General features: G+C 44.2%; 1 non-coding gene across 1 annotated transcript; it reads right to left on the minus strand.

Moving 5' to 3' along the window:
- Nucleotides 1–3,487: 3,487 nt before the first annotated feature.
- Nucleotides 3,488–3,606, minus strand: LOC138361838 (5S ribosomal RNA). Its single transcript, XR_011227215.1, has one exon. It is a non-coding gene; the product is annotated as a 5S ribosomal RNA (ribosomal RNA).
- Nucleotides 3,607–7,406: the final 3,800 nt, after the last annotated feature.

Genomic DNA, 7,406 nt, shown 5'->3' on the forward strand with positions numbered 1-7,406 from the left:
AAAGATGTCGTTCACGAACGAGTTCATGATCGACATGGCTTTGGAAGAGATACCAGTGTCGGGGTGGACCTGCTTCAGCACTTTGTAGATGTAGATGCTGTAGCTCTCCTTCCTCCTGCGCTTCTTTTTCTTATCGCCCTTGGCAATGGCCTTCTGGGCCTTTCCGGCCTTCTTGGCAGCCTTTCCAGATGCCTTGGGTGGCATGATGATGCTCGTGCTGGCTGGCGTTGCAGTACAATAATGAACTTTTGCGCGAGTCGAGCTTTCCTTTTATATCCCGCTCGCGACTCAGCTCAGAGCGGGTCGCGTGGCGGAGCGCGCTGATTGGTCAGTGGCGGACTCCCTTGATCCTGAGCGGGGTATATAACACGAAGCTCGATCTGCGGGCCGGCATTAAAACACCACAAACCCACAACAGCAGCAGCAATGTCAGGACGCGGCAAGGGAGGCAAAGTGAAGGGCAAGTCAAAGTCTCGCTCCAGCAGGGCCGGACTTCAGTTCCCCGTGGGCAGAATTCACCGTCTGCTGCGTAAGGGCAACTACGCCGAACGCGTCGGTGCTGGCGCTCCTGTCTACCTGGCAGCCGTCATGGAATACCTCGCTGCCGAAGTTCTCGAGCTCGCCGGTAACGCCGCACGTGACAACAAGAAGACCCGTATCATCCCACGTCACTTGCAGTTGGCCATCCGCAACGACGAAGAACTCAACAAACTTCTGTCTGGCGTAACCATTGCACAGGGAGGTGTTCTTCCAAACATTCAGGCAGTTCTTTTGCCAAAGAAGACAGAGAAGAAGTAAGCACTTCTGCCACCCACCGCGACAAATACCATAACCAGGCTCCATCCGGAGCCACACACACTTTAATAGAGAGATTCAAGTAGACAATCAACTTTCAAACATTAATAATAACATTTATATTGATTTCATTTGGAATGTGTACATAACAAACAAACAAAACAAAATTATAGGGGATATTCAGCATCACTTGGAATATTAACCAATCATATAAATCCAATATATATTTTATATTTTACTTTAAGCGAGGAATTCATATTCTATCCATTTTTAATCATACAAATGAACAAAAGCAATTCTTCACTAGACGTAATGAATGAATAAATGATCAAGGTTTTAATGTGTTTCATGAATATATATATATATATATATATATATATATATATATATATATATATATATATATATATATATATATATATATATATATATATATATATATATATATATATATATATATATATATTAATACTTGTGAACCAGAATATGTTTGAGCAGCAGCGATCGTGCCTGCCATTGGCCGAAGTGCAACAATTCAAATAATTTAAAGGGCCTGCTCGGGTATATAAGAGAGGCTGGGAGACTGGGGCCGGTGGTGGGTGATGGGTGATGAGTGATGGTGTGGTGTGGTGTGGTGTGGTGTGGTGTGGTGTTGTTAAGAGTTGATTTACGGCCAGCCAGCCAGCCAGCCAGCCAGCCAGCTGCAGCCAAGGCAGGGCAAGGCAAGGCAAGGCAAGGCAAGGCAAGGCAGGCAGGCAGGCAGGCAGGCAGGCAGGCAGGCAGGCAGGCAGGCAGGCAGGCAGCCAGGCAGCCAGGCAGCCAGACAGGCAGGCAGGCAGGCAGGCAGGCAGGCAGGCAGGCAGGCAGGCAGGCAGGCAGGCAGGCAGGCAGGCAGGCAGCCAGGCAGGCAGGCAGGCAGGCAGGCAGGCAGGCAGGCAGGCAGGCAGCCAGGCAGCCAGGCAGGCAGGCAGGCAGGCAGGCAGGCAGCCAGCCAGCCAGCCAGCCAGCCAGCCAGCCAGCCAGCCAGCCAGCCAGCCAGCCAGCCAGCCAGCCAGCCAGCCAGCCAGCCAGCCAGCCAGCCAGCCAGCCAGCCAGCCACTCCCACTTTGTATTTATATGCATTCAATTTATATTCAAACATTATATATGTTAAGGGCCTTGTTTTAGTGTTTATTTTAAAAATGACAAACATCGAGTCATTTTACCAGTCCTTTAGCGTTAACGGTGATGCATTTTAAAACTGAACATAAATCGCCTTTTCTGGATATATCAAATATCGAATCCGCTTAATGTGCCTACAATTCAATCATTCAAAAAATACATAATTTACATCAAGCCTTTTCATAGAACAGACAATAAGATTTGTACATGCAAAATAAAAAAAAAAATCCTTTAAGTTATCAATACAATGTGAGAAAACTTTACTTTTATAACTAAAGTTGCACAATTATACCAACTCTATGGTGGCTGGGTTGTAAGGTGTGTGGCTGGTGTTTTGGAAGTCGCGAGTTCAAACGACCCAATGGGAATAATACTTTTTTTTTTTTGCCATACAATCTTCCTAATACTATTATGTAGGTTTGTGTGTGTGTTTTTTTTATTCATTCTTTGGTTTTATAGATGACATACATATTGACTCCTTTTACCGGTCCTTAATTAGGCTCTGGGGAAGCAATGGTGGTGGTGGTGGTGGTGGTGGTGGTGCATTTAAAACTAAACCAAAAATCACCAGTTCTGGACGCGTCAAATATCATATCCGCTTAATGTGTCTACAACCTAATTACTTAAAACTACACTATTTAATTCATTCATATCATGTGCATATTGGTCATTATGCTCATACAACCGACATCAAAATTTATTTTCATTATTAGAATCATACATTTCATCAAGTAATACAGATACAAAGAGATTTTCTTTCTGAGAAGACCGTTAGTATTGGCTTGCAGGCAGGCAGGCAGGCAGGCATTTGAGGGTTATTATTTCGCCTGTTGATTGGGGGGAGGGTTGATGTGTTAGGGGGTTTTCGGTTAGATGTGGTGGTGGTGATTGGTGGTGGTGGTGATTGGTGGTGATTGGTGGTGATTGGTGGTGGTGGTGGTGGTGGTAGTAGGTGGGAGTTGGGGGTGGGGGGGGGTGGGGGGGGGGGGGTGGGGAGGGAAGGGGAGGGGAATGATGGTCTGTGGATTCCTTCTCCGTACCCTTTACATATAAGCAAAAATATGCCTTCTTGTGGGTATAGAAACATTAACACAAATTATATCAGTAACTGATATTGTAGCCTTTTAAACAGAAAAGATTTGTACATACAAATACTTTTTAATTATCATTTATTTGTGGAAATGGCATTTACGTCATTAAATTGATACCTCAGCATCAAGCTAGTGTCCTGCAGCAGTGGTCCAGTGGTAAAGTGTATATAAGTGATGCGTATTCTTGGAGTTGCGAGTTCAAACCCGGATTAAGCTATATATATATATATATATATATATACAACATGTTTTGTTTTGGTTGTTTGTTTTTGTATAAAGCCTCACACAATATCTATATTAAGCGAGTTTGTTTTAAACATGACATACATATTAATTCATTTTACCAGGCCTTATTCCACACAACTCCGTGAATTTCCCGTGGAGCCAGCCATTCAAACAAAAACAAACGAAACAAAACAAAACAAAACAAAAAACATTATTGCCAACAGCATTTGGTGTTCCCAGGCGGTCACCCATCCAAGTACTAACCAAACCCAACGTTGCTTAACTTCGCTGATCGGACGAGAAGCGGTGTTCTCAACGTGGTGTGGCCGTTGGCATGAGACTGCCTACACATTGTGGCTAATAACCAACTCTTTTAAGTCATCGCGGCAGGATACGGACCTGCTTGTGGTGTCTTAATGGTAATTGTATCCTAACATATTTTTGTCTCCTTGGCATGGATATTTAACATCGTTTATTCAGTCTTGGGTTTATGTTCTTTCGCCATTTACAGACATTTTACATCTACCTACTTCCTCAGCCTGCCCTGCCAATTTCTAATGAATTTGTGGATTTTCTTTTGTAATACAAACATGTGTGTGCTCATCTGCTCTTCAGTTTTTATGATATTTGTCTCATCTGTCCTGCTTTATGATACTTTTACAAAGAACATGAACAAATGCTTCTATTTTAGAGAAGATATGGGATCCAGGTTTCGGAGCCGTAAAACCAACCGTCGTGATTGGTGGACGAGTTGCCAGGTTGCAGCTTCTGTACCGTGCCGGCACATAAATAGGTTCGGCTCAAGCGGCGGCAGCATCATTCCCCCGTGACTGTCTGAGCGTCTCTCATCACCTTGGTTGGTTCATCATCATCATGGTAGAAGCAAAGCCTACCAAGAAGGCTGCGGCTGCTGCTGCTGCTGTGGTGGCCACCACCAGGAAACCTCGCGTCCAGGTTGCTCACCCGAAAACTAGTCAAATGGTTCTAGCCGCGGTCGCAGCACTCAAAGACCGTAAGGGCTCGTCTCTACAAGCAATCAAGAAGTACGTTGTTGCCAACAACAAAGTCGAGGCTGCCAAGATCGCCATTTACATCCGAAGATTTCTCAAGAAAGCAGTGGCTGACGGCATTCTTGTTCAGACCAAGGGAAGTGGAGCTAGTGGATCATTCAAGCTGGCCGTAGCAGAGAAGAGGGCCGTTCTAACTCCCAAGAAAGCCACCACAACCAAGAAACCATCTACAGCAGCAAAGAAGGCCGTGGTAACTCCCAAGAAAGCCGCCACAAGCAACAAACCACCTACAGCCTTGAAAAAGAAGCAGCAGCAGCAGCTTGTTGTTGGGAACAAAAAGCCCAAAATAAAGAGAGCTTCAAAATCTCCCAAACCACCCAAGGCAAAGAAAGCTGTCAAAAAAACAACAAAGGCAAAATAAACGACGACATGCAAGCAGCATGAATACACATGACAATAAACATCCAGGCCTCCCCCCCTCAGTGGAGGGGCCTCATATGATTCCAAAAAAGAGTTTAGTTTTGTAGACAAATAAATCATTACTTTTGGGGTAGATTTACTCTGTATATTATATATATATATATATATATATATATATATATATATATATATATATATATATATATATATATATATATATATATATATATATATATATATATATATACATACATACATGGGTGAGGTGATATGGTACCAAAGTTTTGGGTAAGGTGATTGACATTTACACAAGATAAAACACGAACCAATGGGAATAAAAACATAAGAATGGAAGTAACTGCAGAAGGCCTATTGGCCCATAACACAAGCACTTCCTCTTGATGCTTCTATATTGGTTCAGAGTCTTGAAGCTATAATAATATATATATATATATATATATATATATATATATATATATATATATATATATATATATATATATATATATATATATATATATATATATATATATACACACAAAACTAAATAGTCTTGTTAGACAAATTGCCCCTATTAGAGGCAAGTTGACTAACAAGCCGAATGACTGGCAATTGTTTTGAATTTGAGTTAAATCTAACATAGAAATGTAATCAAACCTAACCTAACCTATGCTAACCCAAGCTAAGCTAACCTAACCTAACCTAAGCTAACCCAAGCTAAGCTAAGCTAACCTAACCTAACCTAACCTAACCTAACCTAACCTAAGCTAATCTAACCTAACCTAACCCAGCAATTCATGATCTTAATATAATACTGTTAATTGGATAAACCAATTTGGAAAGAAATGTTCGAAAATAACAAAATTAACTGTGCTTGTTAGGAAAATTGGGCCTTGCATACTTGTCCCAATAGTGTGGTTCTCGCTTTTAGGTACGACATAAACGTATACCTAAGTTGAGAGAGAAAAAGATTCTCACTCAAACATGCATATCGATTGCCAGTCCTGAATTCTGGGTAAATATTCGTGTCCTCCCTTTTCATTTACCATCATTTGGATACTATCAAAACAGCTCTGAGAAGGATAAAATGAATAAAACGGGTAGCTCCCTCATGTAAAAAGGAAGAGTTGGGAAAGATCTCTCTCTCTCTCTCTCTCCCCCTCACACCCCCCCCCCCCCCCACCAATGATCCTGCTCTGCTAGTATATAACGTAACAAACCTTCCCCCCCCCCCCCTCCCCAATCAGAGTCCCTTTAAGCATGCGAGGATAAAAAATAGATTTCATAAGACCCAATGTGCTAGCTGATATCAAAACAATTTATGTTATCGTCTATTAAGCCCTTCAGTAAAAAAGTATAGGGACCTAATTAGGTCCCGTTTTGAGGTGGTGGTGGGTGGAATCGATGGATTAGCCAAGCTCTTATCCGCCGAATCCGTAGAGGGTACGACCCTGGCGCTTCAGAGCGTACACCACGTCCATGGCAGTGACGGTCTTCCTCTTGGCGTGTTCCGTGTAGGTTACAGCATCACGGATGACGTTCTCGAGGAACACCTTCAGGACGCCACGGGTCTCTTCGTAGATGAGACCCGAAATACGCTTGACGCCGCCACGACGAGCTAAGCGACGAATAGCGGGCTTGGTGATGCCCTGGATGTTGTCACGTAGCACCTTACGATGACGCTTGGCGCCACCCTTTCCGAGTCCCTTGCCTCCCTTGCCGCGTCCAGTCATGGTGTTGTAGTTGTGTGAATCGAATTGATCGAATGCCCGCACGATTTCCCGACTATATCCCATCAAGCGGACGTACTAGTAGCATTGCAACTCCTGCCTGCCCTTACTTTACGCTTGTGGTCGAGTAGACACGGCTTTCTCACAACGCTTTCAAAACTGCAGTTGCCTACTCGTCTGTTTCACGTCCCTGTGAAATGACTTTTGCACAAATCCAAAAAATAGAGCAAAATCAGCGATAATAGTGATTGAGGTGAGCCGCCTGTTGGCTGCAGCCAGAGGAAGGAGGGGAGGGGCAACGGGGTGACGTAGGCGAGTCGAGCAGCCAATGGCGCTCGAGCAAGCGCCTCGAGACGGCGTATATAAGCAAAAATTCCAGCGTGTCAACACCCCTGCTCCTCACTCATCTGATGAATCGGATGAGGACGTATCTGTCGGTACACCATCACCCCCAAGGAAAGATCACCTTCAAGCATCAACACGGACCACCAAGACCGACAAGCCCAAAAAAAAGAACAACGATCAAAGTTTGGTGAAATCAACAAGAAAGAAGACTCCTAACGAACTGACTTAACATCATCCGACATCAAACCTCCACTGCCAGCTGCTTGCGTTCCCGGCCTCTGTGTGTATTGCAAATGACACCCCACTCAATTCTACTTTCATCTGATCAAGCTCAAATCCACGGTGGTTGGGCCACCGATCTTTCATCTCCCCTCTTCACCTCATCTCCAGATCCTTGCTCAAGATTTCTGCAACCTCGCCCCGTTCTTCCATCCCCTGCTTGCCAGCTCTATGGACTTTTTAATCCGTTTAATCCGGCCATCACAAACCACAGTTGTTCACCATGGCTCGCACCAAGCAGACTGCTCGCAAGTCCACGGGAGGCAAGGCTCCTCGTAAGCAGCTGGCCACCAAGGCAGCACGCAAGTCTGCTCCTGCCACAGGGGGTGTGAAGAAGCCTCACCGTTACA

Source organism: Procambarus clarkii, unplaced genomic scaffold (genome assembly GCF_040958095.1).
Source record: "Procambarus clarkii isolate CNS0578487 unplaced genomic scaffold, FALCON_Pclarkii_2.0 HiC_scaffold_863, whole genome shotgun sequence".
Lineage (NCBI taxonomy): Eukaryota > Metazoa > Arthropoda > Malacostraca > Decapoda > Cambaridae > Procambarus > Procambarus clarkii.